General features: G+C 45.8%; 1 long non-coding RNA gene across 1 annotated transcript in view; it reads left to right on the top strand.

Moving 5' to 3' along the window:
* The first annotated feature begins 3,216 nt into the window (after positions 1-3,216).
* LOC122916503 overlaps positions 3,217-16,112 on the top strand; it is a 49,566-nt gene continuing 36,670 nt past the window's right edge. Inside the window, exons 1-2 of the long non-coding RNA XR_006386206.1 lie at positions 3,217-3,365; positions 3,455-3,530. This is a non-coding gene — a long non-coding RNA (uncharacterized LOC122916503). The remainder of the gene's footprint in view (positions 3,366-3,454; positions 3,531-16,112) is intronic.

Genomic DNA, 16,112 nt, shown 5'->3' with positions numbered 1-16,112 from the left:
GATGTTCTGAAATACAGTCTTACATTCCCCAGGAGCAGTGAAAGCTACCAGACCGGATCTCCACGTGCTTGTAAGATGAAGCCCAAAGACATGGAAGCGCACAGCTATCTCTTTCACAAACTTGTCCTTTTTTTTTTTTTTTTTTAAAGATTTATTTATTTATTTGAGAGAGAGAGTGAACACAAGCAAACGGAGCTGCAGGCAGAGGGAGAGGGAGAAGCAGGTTCCCCGCTAAGTGGGGAACCCTGTGTGGGACTTGATCTCAGGACCCTGGGATCATGACCTGAGCCAAAGGCAAATGCTTAACTGACTGAGCCACCCAGGATCCTGCACACAAACTTCTTCTGTTCAAGCTCACTGAACTCAGTGCCTGGGAAGAGAGGGGGGTTCCCTCTATGGTTGCAGCCAGTGTCTCTTCTATGTTCCACTGTTGGAGTCCAAAGGGTTAACAGGACATAGCCGGTTACCCCAGCACCAGCCCCACACCTGAGAAACTTAGAATAACATGAGCCCATCTTCTGGTCCGTGTGGCATTTAGACCTGTTGTATCAGCCGTGATTATCAGCTGTGAGCTGTACAAGGGGGTTCTACCTGATTTAAGCAGAGAAGAAATTTATGGTTAGTTCTTTGAAGAGTTGGGGGAGTTGCAGGGGGGGACTAGAAAACCTGGCTTTGAGTGGTGTGACCTGTCAACTGGCCCATGAAGACCCAGTTGTCCACTCGTGAGCTGTGCACCGCCCTCTCCGTGGAGAATTCTCTGCCAGGCCCCCGTGTCTGTATATCACCGACTGCGGGTGAGTGTGTCTCACTGACTGGGCCTTGGTCATGTGGCCGCACCCATGTCATATGGCTGCAAGGGAAGCTGGGAAAGTGAGTAAATGGCATTTCTCATTCTATAATAGGAGATAGACTCTGCCTCCCACCAAGACTCTTAAGGAGGGGAAGAGGTGGCGGGTGATGGGCAGCCCAAATCATGGTGAGTATTGACTTCAATCAAAATAAGGTTCTTGGAATCTCAGAACACACACATAGTACTGGTGCCAGCTGCAAACCCTGGCAGAGGCCTATCGGTAGCTGAGGGAAGGAAGGAAGACTGAGAAAACAGGAAAGAGAAAATCTTGTCGCTATCAGCCTTGTCTGAATGCCTCTGAGTCTCCCTGGCAGTTTGCTACAGTGCTTGACCTGTGAGCCTTTTGGGGTTGGGAGACCTCTTTCATCCAGAGGTTAATTATGGCCTAGGTGTACCATATCCTATCTGGAAACTGAAACCTTCCCACCCTCTTGAAAAATTTAGAAAATTTTTAAAAAAATATTTTATTTATTTGACAGAGAGAGAGAGAGATCATAAGTAGACAGAGAGACAGGCAGAGAGAGATGGGAAGCAGGCTCCCCACTGAGCAGAGAGCCCCATGCGGGACTCGATCCCAGAACCCTGAGATCATGACCGGAGCCGAGGGCAGAGGTGTAACCCACTAAGCCACCAAGGCGTCCCTAGAAATTTTTAATGATGGTCTAAGATTCGCTAGAGCCTCCTTTCTTCCCCATTCTGTATATTTAAAACCTGTATATTTAATTTCTTTTTCACCCATGTCTCTGTAAAAACCAGTTCTTCTTATGAGTTGCCCTTGAAGTGGGGTGCAGATCAGTTGGCTCCCTTGAGGAGACAGAGAGAGAGACCCTGATTTCTAGCATGTGCCAGTTTCCTTGGTGTAAGTACTCCCCCCGTGGAAGCTTTCAAGCTACAAAGTTGTGCCTGGAAAAACCCCTGAATATTTATCAGCTTTTCCAAGCCCCTAGGAACTATTGCCTCTTGCCCAGAATGTCTTAATTATGTAATACCGGCCTCCTAAAGCAATTTTCTTACTTTTTTAATCTGGAGAACCATTCCTAGAGGATTTCTCAACCAAACCTGCTGTTGGTTATATGCTCCATGATGGAGTCCCAGAACCTAGAACAGTACCCTGCACATATTTGTTTGTGGTGGTGGTTTTGAGCCTCTTCTCTGGTTTTGGGGGGGCACAACCTGTCACCCATGTGCTAGGCCACAGAGCAATGCCTTTCTCTTGGGTATTCAAGTTGTTCCCAAAGGCTGCAGAGACTGGTTTTTTTCTGTGAAGTGGGATGTGTCTCTGATATCCGTTTGCCTCTGTCGTTCCACTTCTCTTTTTAGGAAGATTCAGCCCCATTTTTAACATTTTAATGTGCCTTCCCCCCCCCAATTTATTTATATGTCATAAAAAGAGAGAGCGTGCACAAGCAGGGGGAATGACAGGCAGAGGGAGAAGCAGGTTCCCCACTGACTGAGGGGCCTGATTCCCCTCTATCTCGGGACCCTGGGATCACGACCTGAGACGAAGGCAGAGGTTTAAATGACTGAGCCTCCCTGGTGTCCCTTTAATGTTCTTCTTAAGTTGATCATTTCCTTCTTTATCAGGCAAGCCAGCGATGTTTTTGCTGCATCAATTAGCGTTTTACTCTTCCTTTCCCTTTGCTTTTGAGTCAAGATGTTTGCTTTCCTGGTGCACTCCTTAGACTCTGTCTTGTGGGGTCCACCCCAGCAAACAATGTGAAGTAATGAAGTTCTGAGTCTGCCAGAAATACAGCTGTCGACATGGGTCTTGCCTTCCTTTATCTCTCCTCTTGGGCTGGGTGTTTTTCGTGGATGGAGCTAGCATCCTGGACCGGTATATAACCTAGGCCTGGACTCCATCTACCAATGTCCTGCCTGGTTTGCATGCAGCGCATTTCATCTTCCTGAGCCTTTCCTGAATGTCCTCCTCCAGAAGTTTCCTGGGTAGGTTCCCTCAGGGCACATGCCAGGCCTGCATTGTCTCCTGTCATGACTAAGCCACCTTAAAACCCACTGGTAATGCTAGAAGCATTCTGTGCTCATCTTCCCAGACCTCCCCCCTCCAATCTGGCCATGGTTATGTGACTACCTGTTATAACTGTCGCAATCTTTAAAGGGTGATTCCCCAATTAAACTTATTGTTGACTCCTTATCTGACCTTTTACGAGGGTACTTCTCAAGAGCTTCCTGGAACTGTACTTCTCTGGTTGGGGTGGCAGGGTCTAGAATAGTCCAGCCTCTTCTCTGAAATTTCACCTCCCTCTTATGAGAGTTCACCTCCCTCTAGTCAACCTTTCTGGTCTAGTAATAACCAAAACAAACAAAAAGTTGTTTAACACCTTCTTTAAGAGCGGTTAGGTCCAAGCATACATATCTCATTTCACCTTTCATATTGGACTAGCCAGACCTCCATGATCAAAACCTGTCTTTTAAGGAAATCCTTCTCTCTGCATGGCTGTGGTGGTAAGGCCCCATGCTGGACAATCAGAATAGACACTGGCTGCGAACAACCAAGGTATGTCTCTGGTCAGACCCCAGGCTCCCCCTGCTGACACCCCCTCTGTTATCATTCTTACACTCTTTTATTTCTTTTTCCCTCTCCAGCTGCTCTCATTCTGACTTCAAGATCAAAGTTTTGTTAAAGAAACAAGTATTCAGAGATCTTGTTAGAGAATGAATGGTAAGGCAGACTCTGGGGTAGGAACCACTACAATGGGGTTTTGCATTAGAGATTGGGCTCAACTCAGACTACAGCATGGGCAAGTGGGAATGTACAGCCAAAGAGTGAGGAGGGGTGTGTGTGGATGGAAAATCACTCAGAAGAAGCATCAGGAGTTGGGGGTTGGTTTCTGGCTAAGCCCACCTCATAGGACTCTTGCTGAATGCAGGCCAAGGAGATTGGACATCGCCGGGGGGTGCTGGAGGACGAGGAACCCGATTAGATATCAAGGGGAGGTGATATTCTGGTTAAACTGACTTAACAGGATTCTTACTAACACTGGACAATGTAGAGATAAACATGGAAGCCCAGGGGTCAGGGGCCAGTTGAGAAAAGAGTTCAGAAGAGCCTTACTAGAGTTTGGTTTCTAAACCAATCCAGTTCCTCCTTGATTCCTGGAGACAGTATGTTACAGTATGTAAAAGGCACAGGCTTTTTAATATTTTATTTATTTATTTGACAGAGAGAGAGAGAGAGCGCAAGCAAGGGGAGCGCCAGAGGGAGAGGGAGAAGCAGGCTCTCCCCTGAGCAGGGAGACCCAGGACTCTGGGATCATGACCTGAGCAGGAGGCAGATGCTGAACTGACTGAGAGACCCAGGTGCCCTGCCTTTTGCTGTTCTTTCTGAGCCTTTGATTTACTAATATTTTCATTAATGCCCAAGAAGAGGGCCTGCCAACCATCACAAAAGGCCCTTATTTGAATCTCTATTCAAAGCCATGGCTGGGCTTAGGTAACAAATCTAGAGGATTTTTGATCCACATGGTGAGGCTTCAGGGTGATTCTAGGAGTCTGTAGGTAAGCCTTAAGGATCCAGGAGGTTAATTCCTTTTCAGTTCACTCCTTGGCCCTAAAGCAAATGGGTTCAGTTCAACATAACAGAGAGGAAGAGCATTTGAGGTAGTTGATTTAATGCACCTAATGCTAGAACCGCACAACTGGTTCGTTCTAACCCGGTGTTCTCAGTGGTCCACAGTACGGCTCCACCTGGGAGCTTGATAGAAATGCTCACCCCAAAGCTACTGAATTGGGGGAGGGAGCCCAGGAAAGTAAACAACTCAGTAGGTGAGTCTTAAGAATGTTAAGAGTTCGAGAACCACAGCTCTCACCCCAGAGGTACCTAGCTCCCTTTACAGGACATTTCAGGTGAAATGGCTTCCCTTAGGCGGTTCCTGGCAAAGAAATATGGTAGGATCAGCAAGAAATTTTCCTGACCACTAGTGCCTAAAGAATTTTTTTCACTGGAGCTCTGTATGCTTTAAGTGATGGAGAGACTCCTCTAATCCCCATGTTGGGTGCACCCGCTTAGATCTGTAAGTTGTAAAATCCTTCACAGCCTGTATGCACTGAGGTTGCAAAGGCCTGGGTTTGCCCAAGCCCCTTGACACCAGTCTCATTAAACTGCTGTGTCTTAAAGCAGTCAGAGACCTGGAAGCCCTCTGCTTACAAGTACTGACACCCTTCTAGCCCAGCCACACCTGAAGCATCCTTCTTTCTGGGTATATCTTGTTTCTCCTATCTTGGTGCCTATTTCTTTCTTCTTCTTTTTTTTTTTTTAAGATTTTGTTTATTTATTTGATAGAGAAAAATCACAAGTTAGCAGAAGGGCAGGCAGGGGACTGGGGGGAAGCAGGCTCCCTGCTGAGCAGAGAGCCTGATGTGGGGCTCAATCCCAGGACCCTGAGATCATGACCTGAGCGGAAAGCAGAGGCTTCCCAGATGCCCCATGAGCCACCCAGATGCCCCGTGGTGCCCATTTATTAAGTTTTCCTGGTTTGTAGACCATGGAGTGGGCTTTGGTGGTGAAGAGGAAACAAATCCAACCCCTTTCATCCAAGTTCAGAATCAACTGAGAATTAAGATCAGACTGCCACTAGGAATTAGTAGACCAATTTTATTGCTGTTCAAGTTGAAATGCAGCTGGAAATCTACAGCCATCATTGGGCTTCGTCATACCTTCACCTCAAATTGAACTTCTCCACCCCCATTGCCAGCCTTCTGGTCTGCTGGGGAGGTTGCCAGTCCCAGCCATGTTGTCACCAGAGCTAGTGCATTCTTTCTCCAATCTTTCCCATCAGTCCAATTACATGGTCTTTGGAGGAGAGTGGTAAGTAACGGAGAGACAGCCAGGAGAGGTGCTCCAGACAGCTCCTTCTTGGGGCGAATGGGAGGATGCAGGAGTAAGAGTTGCCCTGGCTATGGAAATAGTATTTGAGAGCCTTGGCCCCAATGAAAGAGTCTAGAATGGGAAGATAGGAAGGTCAAGATTGAGGCTTGAGGAAGGCTCACATTTAAACATGTTTGTTTTTTTAAGGTTTTTTTTTTTTAAGATTTTATTTATTTATTTGTCAGAGAGAGAGAGAACACAAAAGTAGGCAGAGTGGCAGGCAGAGTCAGAGAAAAGCAGAGAGAGAAGCAGGCTCCCCACTGAGCAAGCAGCCCAATGCGCGGGACTCGATCTCAGGACCCTGGGATCATGACCTGAGCTGAAGGCAGCCACTTAACCACCTGAGCCACCCAGGTATCCCTAAACATGGTTTCAAGGAGGAAGCCCCAGTCAGAGCAATCGAGAAGCCAGAGAGAGAGGAGGAGAACCAGGAGTGTGTGGTGCCATAGGGGCCAAGGGAATATAATTTTAAGGAGAGAGTGATCAGCAGGGTCAAACTTTCCTGAGAGCTTATAAAATGAGAAAAAAACTGTCCCTTAGGTTTAGCCACATGGTGACCTTATTGAAGGGTGAGAAGGGGGAACCGAGTTTTGGGGTAGTCTTTGGAGGGTGTCCACAGGGAGGGTTTTTCAAGAGGGACAAAGCTTGTTTGAAAATTGATGGGGAATGACAGCCTTCTGGCTTGTGGATGATGTGGTGCGGGGTGGGGGGGCGGTCAAATAGCTGGTACCCCATCCTCCAGGCCAGACGCCTTCAGTGAGGGGCTCTGTCTGTCTGCCTGCCTAGGGCACCTTTTCCTAATTTGCACGAAGTTGCAGCCTTGGGGGAGTGGATGCTGGAACACAAGACATGCTATAAATGATAGTAGGTTACATAGTCACCTGCAAAGCCAGGGCTAGAAGCTGAAGGTTTCTAGCTCCAAGTTCCCAGATAGCTTCAAACGTCCTGGGGGCAGACACAAGGAAGGCTCTTCTTCACTTCAAGAGCTTGCCTGTATTTTTGGCAATCCCTAATTATTGTAGCACCAGCTGACCATGTATTGAAATCCTGATCTGGTAAGAATGGCCAGGATCCAGTGGTCCTAACCCTCCCAGAGTGACAACCATTTGGTTCCCCTAGAGATCCACACTTTAGATTGATGGCGAGGGGACCTACAAAGGTAACAGACCAGCCTCTGCTTCTCAGGACGGGAGAGTGTTCCTTGGACCAGTTTGTGGTTTCTCCCTACATTCTGTCCCTTGTCTCAGAGCCCACATTCTTGAAGAGTTGGTCTTCAGATACAGTTCTGATAATCATGGACTTAACTTTTTATAGTTTCTTACTTACTCGATATCATTATTTCTAACTTTGACTTAACAGAAATATTACCATCAGAGACTTCTTTTTTCTTTTTTTTAAGATTTTATTTATTTATTTGACAGACATCACAAGTAGGCAGAGAGGCAGGCAGAGAGAGAGAGAGGAGGAAGCAGGCTCCCTGCTGAGCCCAACTCAGCGCTCAATCCCAGAACCCTGGGATCACGACCCGAGCCGAAGGCAGAGGCTTTTAACCCACTGAGCCACCCCGGCACCCCCAGTTAGTCAACAATTTTAAGTCAATGAAAGTCTACCCATATTTTTGGTGTTCAAAGGTAAGGAGAATGACAATAGAAAGATTAGGAAATGTTTCGATGGAAGACATGGCTGGAATATGTGAGAGAAAAATGATCAAAATGACTGTGCCTGGAGTAGCCAGAAACTTAAGAGATGTTTCCCGAGAATAAGTAAGTACAGAAACATTGCTGTATCTACTATATAAAATATGACAAACTCTTCTTTAGCAGTTAAAATATTAACTACATTGGATGGAGGTGCCTGGGTGGCCCCATTGGTTAAGCGTCCCACTCTTGATTTCGGTTCAGGTCATGATCTTGGGGTTCAAGATCAAGCCCTGTGTCAGGTTCTACACTCAGTGGGGAGTCTGCTTGGGATTCTGTCTTCCTCTGCCCCTCCACCCTGCCCCCCAGCTGTGCACACACACTCTCTTTCTCAAATAAATAAATACATCTTTAAAAAATAAATCACAAAAAATAAAAATAAGTTACATTGGATGTAATAGGCGGCAAAACAACATGAGAGCGATAAACCTGCAGGGACTCATTTACAGATGAAAATACTTCTAATGAGATTTTGACTTCTCCTTTGGGATCCCAGGTGGAGTGACCTTTGCCAGTCCACGCCAGGGTTGCCAGGGTCTTGTGGTAGTTTTAACGTGGTTCTGTTCTTCTGAGGTATGGGAAGGAGCTATCTAAGTCTCCTACTGGACATGGAGGATGCATGATCACTTCAAAGAGACATAACAGGTCTCTGCAGAGGGATGGTCTCCTGGTTCGGGCGTGGCCGAGACACATGGCCACTGCACCCAGAGATGAAGAAAGAGTATTACAAAATACTCTTTAATATATCAGAATGGTTGCCAGTGGGGAATGGGGGGTGGGGAGTGGGAAATGGAGAGCAAATGCAGTAAATACATACATAAAATGAGATTGTTCTTTACCACCCAAAGATATAGTAATGATGATGATAACGTGCCATGAACTGGGGAGTATGAGGAATAGTTCAGTAAAAAAAAACAACACATTATACTTACATAAATGAAATATACCCAAGGTTACTTATAAAGTAGGTTCATTTTCAGGGCCCTTTTACTTCCCACTCACCTGCTTTCCCACTTCTCCTCTCCCGACTTTCCTTTCCTCCACTTTCAGGCTGGGCCCCTGACTGCCCAGGGTCTCCTCCCTGTGTGCTCCTCTGCAGGCAGCATCTCATTCTGGGCACACAATCCTCCCTTCTCCCTCCCTCTTACTTCTCTGTCCTCTCATTCCCTCCCCAGAAACATGGGAAACATAGCCCTTCCATCCAGGCGAGAGGGGCTCCATGCTGAGCCCTGTGCTTTAAAGGACTGTGCTTTAAAGGACATGCCCTCTCCCTATCCCAGAGTCTCTGCTCTTCTTCTAGAGCACATCCTGGCCCTGGAAGCCCCAAAGAGCCCCAGGTCTCCTACAGGCCTCTTCTAGATATGGGTCCTCTTGAAGGAAGACTGTGACCTTAGTCTGTGTACTGTACCCCAAAGCCAAAGATGGCCATAGGGTAGCTGTTTGGGGAGGTGAACAGGACTTGGAGGTGCAGACCGGGATGTGCCCATGCGGTAAGTGTGAGTGACTCTCTTGCATGAGACTCTTTGCCTTCCGCGGGGCATCTGGGGCTTTGATAGGCAGCTCCTGGAGACCCAGCAAAAAAGAAGAGTGGTCCTAATCAGAGCAGGGCAGACCCTCTGGCAGGTGACCAGAGCAACAGGCTTTGGTGCCTCTCACATCATACCACGTGGGAGACACTGGCTCCTCTGCCTTTGCTAGCTGGTCCTGTTGGAGAACTGGGGTTGGCTTTTTTTTTTTTTTAAAGATTGATTGGTTGATTGATTGATTGATTGATTGAAGGGGGTGTGTGTTTTGAGGGGGCTAGGGGCAGAGGGAGAGAAAAACCCAAGCAGACTCCCTGCTAGGCACAGAGCCTGACATGGGGCTCAACTCACAACCTGATCATCACCTGAACCGAAACCAAAAGTGGGACACCTAGCCAGCTGCACCCCCCAGGAACCCCTGGCCATTCCTTCATCATGGAGGTGTGCGAGTCAGGAAGGCCAAGTGCCCCATCTTTATCAAGTGCTGAGGCAGTCCACATCCCTTCCACCCTCTCTCCCCCTTAGAGAAATGGTGTTTACACTGGCTGTAAGTGGTTTTTTGTTCTTTCTGAATACACACTATTATATGAAGCAAATTTTAAATAGGAAGGCTGCATCCATTAGTGACGCAAGCAGCCAGAAGGATTCTTTGTTGGGAGGGATGATGAACCTGAGTTGGGGGTGGGGGTTACCAGGGAGCAGAGCTACAGACAAGAAGGCTGCTTGAGGACCTAGTTGAGGCAGAAAGACCCAGGGCAAGTCCAGTTTCTGTGCTTGGGTGTTCCCGGCAGCTCTGGTCCCTTCATTCGTCTTCCTCTGCTCTCCTCCCCCTTTCCTCGCCCCTTTCCTGGGCTCCTACTCTCTGTCCTTTTCTGTGCATGTTAAGGCATATTAAAGATTGGCAAGGTGTTCCTGGCGGCAGGCATGAGTAGTTTTTGTTAAACAGAACTTTCAGAAGTAAAGGGGAAAACCAAAACAATTTCCCCCTTCGAATAAGTTGTATGTCTAAGAGGCCAGAGAACTCTTGAGGATTTCCCCCAGGATCTTTTCCACCGAGGATGTTTGTTTGCTTTTTCATTTGAGAGTAGGGACTGATTCATTCATTAAACCAATATTTGCTGAGCTTGTATGATAAGCAAGCACCACTGCAGCTGCCTGAGAAATCGGAGTGAACCAAAATGGCAAAAGCCCTGCCTTGGTGCCCCATACGTTCCCGTAGGGAACACAGTTGGGAAACGGAATAAATAACAGCAACAACAACAGCAATGCGTGTGTCTTGTGTGTGGTGGTGAGAAGTGCTCGGGAGAGAATAAAGAAGGGTACAGTGTAAGGTAAGGAGTTTAGGGAAGGCCTTCCTGAGAAGGGGACTTTTAAAGAAAGGAGGTGGTGAGGAGAAAATAACTGGGTTAGAAGCACTCTTGGCCCTGGCAGAACCTTGTTGGAAAGATTCAAATGAGAAAGCCCAGAGTCAGGAGCGTGGCTGGCAAGTTTAAGGATCAACAAACAGGCCAGCTGTGACGGTATGGGCACAAGAAAGAGTAGAAGATGAGGTCAGAAAAGTGTGTGTGGGGTGGGTGGGGGTGGGTGGGTGAGGATTACGGAGAGCTCTTGTTAGGGTGATAATTTATGCTGAACAAGGTGGGAAGCAACTATATAGTTTAAACCAAGGAGTGACATGATCTGATTTGCATTTTAATAGGATCCCTTGAGCTGCTGTCTGAGAGTAACCTGCGAAGGACAGGGTGAAGCCAGTTAGGAAGGCTTTGCAGTAATCCAAGAAAGTAATCCATGGAAGACCAAAGTAGTAACAGAAATGGAGGAGTAGTGAGATTCTGGAGAAAATAGAATCAAAGATTTGCTAATGGATTGGTTGTGGGGAGTGAGGAAAAGAAAGGAGTTAAACAGAGCATTGAGGTCTTTTACTTGAGCAACTAGAAAAAGGGAGTTGCTGTGAACCAAGAGGAAAGACTAAGGGGGTGCAGGAAAGATCAGAAATTCAGCAGTGGGGATTTACAGTCTGAAAGTTCTGTTTTCATCCTCCAAATGGAGAGCCCAAGTAGGCAGTCGGATTTATGAGTTCAGAACTCAGGAGAATGGTTGGGCCCAGAAATAAATTTTGGCTAGTCATCAATGAATAATAGTATGTAAAGCTAAGAGATGATGAGATTTTTGAGGAAATGACAGCAGATGGAAAAGAGAAGTCCAAGCCATGAGCCCTGTCACAGTCTAGTGTTTATGAGTGAGCAAAAGGGAAAAAACAGGTGGAAAAGACAGAAGGACCAGCCACTGAGGAGGAGAAGGGGAAGAGTCTGGTGCTGGGAAGTTCTGGAAGCCAGATGAGGATGTGTCCAGGAGGATGGAGGAAGCCGCTGTGCCACCGTGGCTGCTGACAGAGAGTAAAATGAAGACTAGGAATCCTCCAAAGTCAAAGTCATTGGCAACTTTGAAAAGAGTAGTGTCAGTGTTGGAGTGGTGGGGGTGAAAGGCTTGTTGGAAAGGTTCAAGAACACATGAAGAGGAAGAAATGCAGTTAGTGAGTATAATGCTTTGAAGGCCATTAGTTGGGAAGAGAGAAATGGGATTCAAGCTGGAGGAAGAAGTAGGGTTGAGAGAGATTTTTAAAAACAGAAATAACTGCATTTGTACATTGGTAGGAAGGATCCAATAAGGAGGGAATAAGTGAAGATGGAGGGTTCATGGTCTCAGTCTGGTAACATTAAGAAATATCTACATTGTATTGAATGTTTATATGTACTAGATTTTTATATATGGTATTCATTCCTTAAAACATGAGATATACATATATTTTCATTTTTCCAATGGGGAAATTGAGACTCAGAGGTTGAGTCCCTTGTCCAATGTCACCCAGCAAGGCTAGAGAAGAGCTGAGTCAGAGGGAAGCTCCAGCCATATTGCTCCTGAGGGGACCACTCTACTGGTCCCAGGCACCAAAGTTTATTTATGGTTTCACATCCCTGCCTGAAGTATGTGTGCTTACATAGTCATGCCTAGAGACTTCTACCTTCTTTTCTTTCTTAAAGTCTGGAACAGGAGACAACAGAGAAGGTGACCCAAACCTTGATATGTTGGACATCTAATGAATAATGTCATGTTATATATTGGAACATACAGAGGGGTAGAAATCAGGAGTCCTGGGTTTTAGTCCAACTGTCCCCGTATGGCTATATTCCTTCTGGCAAGTCAATGAACTTTGAGACTTAGTGTCCTCATTAGCAAAATAGGAATAAAAAAATCTGTCCTGTCTGCTTCTTGGGTGGTTGTGAAAACATCACCCTAAATCCCCTGCTCCTCTGCGGCTCCAACATATGTGAGACTTTATGCCATTTCCAAAGTATTTGACATATGGCGGCACCAGTGGTTCTCCAGCTGAAGCAGGGCAGAGCCCCCAGGGAGTTTTTACAAATACTGCTCTCCTGCGAGGATGTGGAACAACTAGAACTCGTAAACATGTTAATGGGAGCATAAATTGTACAGCCGCCTTGGAAAGCAGTTTGGTAGTCACTATTAAAGTGGAACCAACGTCTCCATGTGATCCAATGATTCTAATCCTAGGTTTATACTCAAGAGAATCGTAGGCACATTTAGGCACATGCGCACGGAGAGACCTTACAGAAATGTTTGCAGCGGTATGATTGGTGATTGCTCAAGCCATAGACAACTCAAATGCCCGTCAATAGCAGAACAGATTAACAAGTTGTGGTATATCTATACAAAGGTATACTGAACAGTATTAGAAGTTTGCACACTATGGCTCCAAGCACACCGATGAATCTAATAGATACAGCATTCAGTGAGAGGAAACTGACATAAAAGACTTCTCTCAAAACACGAGATAATCAAGGGCACCTGCATGGCTCAGTGGGTTAAGCCTCTGCCTTCAGCTCAGGTCATGGTCTCAGTGTCCTGGGATCAAGCCCCACATCAGGCTCTCTGCTCTGCAGGGAGCCTGCTTCCCCTCTCTCTCTGCCTGCCTCTCTGCCTGCTTGTAATCTCTCTCTGTGTGTCAAATAAATAAAATCTTTAAAAAAAAAAGAGAGATAACAAAGAGGTAACCCACGGAATGGGAGAAGATATTTGCAAATGACAGTATAGACAAAAGGTTGATATCCAGGATCTAGAAAGAACTGCTCAAACTCAACACACACAAAACAGACAACCATATCAAAAAATGGGCAGAAGATATGAACAGACACTTCTCCAATGAAGACATACAAATGGCTATCAGACATATGAAAAAATGTTCATCATCACTAGCTCTCAGGGAGATTCAAATTAAAACCACATCGAGATATCACCTTATACCAGTTAGAATGGCCAAAATTAGCAAGACAGGAAACAACATGTGCTGGAGGGGATGTGGAGAAAGGGGAACCCTCTTACACTGTTGGTGGGAATGCAAGTTGGTGCAGCCTCTTTGGAGAACAGTGTGGAGATTCCTCAAGAAATTAAAAATAGAACTTCCCTATGACCCTGCCATTACACTCCTGGGTATTTACCCCAAAGATACAGATGTAGTGAAAAGAAGGGCCATCTGTACCCCAATGTTTATAGCAGCAATGGCCATGGTCGCCAAACTGTGGAAAGAACCAAGATGCCCTTCAACGGACAAATGGATAAGGAAGATGTGGTCCATATACACTATGGAGTATTATGCCTCCATCAGAAAGGACGAATACCCAACTTTTGTAGCAACATGGACGGGACTGGAAGAGATTATGCTGAGTGAAATAAGTCAAACAGAGAAAGTCAATTATCATATGGTTTCACTTATTTGTGGAGCCTAACAAATAGCATGGAGGACATGGGGAGTTAGAGAGGAGAAGGGAGTTGGGGGAAATTGGAAGGAGAGGTGAACCATTAGAGACTATGGACTCTGAAAAACAATCTGAGGGTTTTGAAGGGGCGGGGGGTGGGAGGTCGAGGTACCAGGTGGTGGGTATTATAGAGGGCACGGATTGCATGGAGCACTGGGTGTGGTGTAAAAATAATGAATACTGTTATGCTGAAAATAAATAAAAAATAAATTTAAAAAAATGAGATAATCATAAAATGGTGAAAATCAGAAAAATCATGAATCTCTATGGTGTTAGAAGCCAGGACCTTTAGAGAAGACAAAATGTCTTCTCTAATATCCGAGTGTGTGTGTGTATGTGTGTGTGTATCTCAACGATGGTTATAAAAATGACATATTGGATAATTCATTGAGTTGCACATTTATGATTTGTGTACTTTTTTGTCTTTGTATTTTACTTCAATTAAAAAAAACTGCCTGGTTCCTGTCTCAGATCACTTAAAAATCCCTGGGGGTGAGAGGTGCCTGGGTCACTCAGTCAGTTGGGCATCGGACTCCTGATTTCGGCTCTGGTCGTGATCTCAGGGTTGTGAGATGGAGCCCTGCCTGGAGCTCTGTGCTGGATGGGAGCCTGCTTAAGGTTCTCTCTCTTCCTCTCCCTCTGCCCCTCTTCCCCCAGCTCACATGCACACACTCAGACACACTCATAGTCTTTCTCTCTCTCTTTAAAAAAAAAAAAAAAAAAATCCCTGGGAATGAAGCCCTGGCATGGGTACTTCTAGGTGTATATCCAGACCTGAGCAAAGGGCTTTCCGCCATTGTTGGTGCCCTCGCCTCCAGGAGTGAAGACTTAGAGCTATGCGTCCGGGCGCTGACTGGGTGTGCCTCAGCGTGGTGGGGAGGAGAGAAAGCTAGTATGCACCTGTATGCAGATGGCCAACAGCGAGACCAGCGAGTCCCCAGCGAGACTGGGGACACACCTCTGAGGGTGAGGATGAGGCTCCTCACCTGGGGCAGTGCCTGATGACTACCTTCAGGGACCGCCAGACTCCTGAATTTATTTCAAGCTCACTGTTCAGAGCAGTTGCTGCAGATTTTAGTTATTTTTATTTGTCTGGCCTTCTATGGAGATTTGGACTCTTCATTTATACTTTTGTCTTTTACTGTAGTGACCTGTTTTAAATCTTTTCTGTCTTCCTTTGCATATATAAACTTTTTGTCCACAAGAGCTACAGTCATATCCAAAGGCTGTACCATCACATGCCAGGAGGTCTGGACTGCTATTCTAATGCTTGTCCTCCCACATGTGACAGACAAGCAGATTCTTTTTTTTTTTTTTTTTTTGCCAGAGAGAGAGAGAGAGAGAGAGAGAATGCAGGAGCACAAGCAGGGGGAGTGGCAGGCAGAGGGAGAAGCAGGCTCCCCGCTGAGCAAGGAGCCTGATGTGGGACTAGATTCCAGGACCCTGGGATCATGACCTGAGCCGAAGGCAGCTATTTAACTGACTGAGCCACCCGGGTGTCCTGGACAAGCAGATTCTAAGTGCACTCCGCTCTTAATCTTTGCTGTTCTCTGCTTTACTCAATAGAGAAAAGGGTTATAAACAATGAAAACCTTTATTGTCTCTTGATCATTACTCTGAGTTTATAAAAGGAAGCATTTATGGGCCAACCTCTGACATTGATAGAGATCGCACACTTTAAGCATTTTTTTGAGACTTTCCCAAAATAATACCTCTACAATTCACCCCTAAAAAGCATTTTAACAGGGCTATGGCCTCTTTACATTTGTTTAAAATAGCTGGAGATAGCTTTTCTAAGACTATTTTTAATTATCAAATATTCAATGTATTATCAAGAGAAATAAACTGTTATAGCTCTAAACTTAAAATTTTAGCTTATCTTACTAAAGATTTTATTTATTTTTTTGAAGATTTTATTTATTTTTTGACACAGAGAGAGAGACGGTGAGAGAGAGAACACAAGCAGGGGAAGTGGGAGAGAGAGAGAAGCAGGCTCCTTGCCAAGCAGGGAGCCTGATATGGGACTTGATCCCAGGACCCTGGGATCATGATCTGAGTGGAAGGCAGACGCTTAATGCCAGAGTCACGCAGGTCCTCCTAAAGATTTTATTTTTATTTTTTAATTGCTACACCCAAAGTGGAGCTCAAACTCACAACCCCGAGATGGAGTCACATGTCCCACGACCTGAGCCAGTCAGGCGCCCCAAAGCAAATTTTATTGTATAGATTTTAATATAAGGGGAATTGAATATATAAATATCTTTTAAAAGCAATAATGTTCTTCATATGATCATTATTATTTCTCAGAAAATCTGTACTTAA

Source organism: Neovison vison, chromosome 8 (assembly GCF_020171115.1).
Source record: "Neovison vison isolate M4711 chromosome 8, ASM_NN_V1, whole genome shotgun sequence".
Lineage (NCBI taxonomy): Eukaryota > Metazoa > Chordata > Mammalia > Carnivora > Mustelidae > Neogale > Neogale vison.
This window is presented reverse-complemented; position numbering and strand designations above follow the sequence as displayed.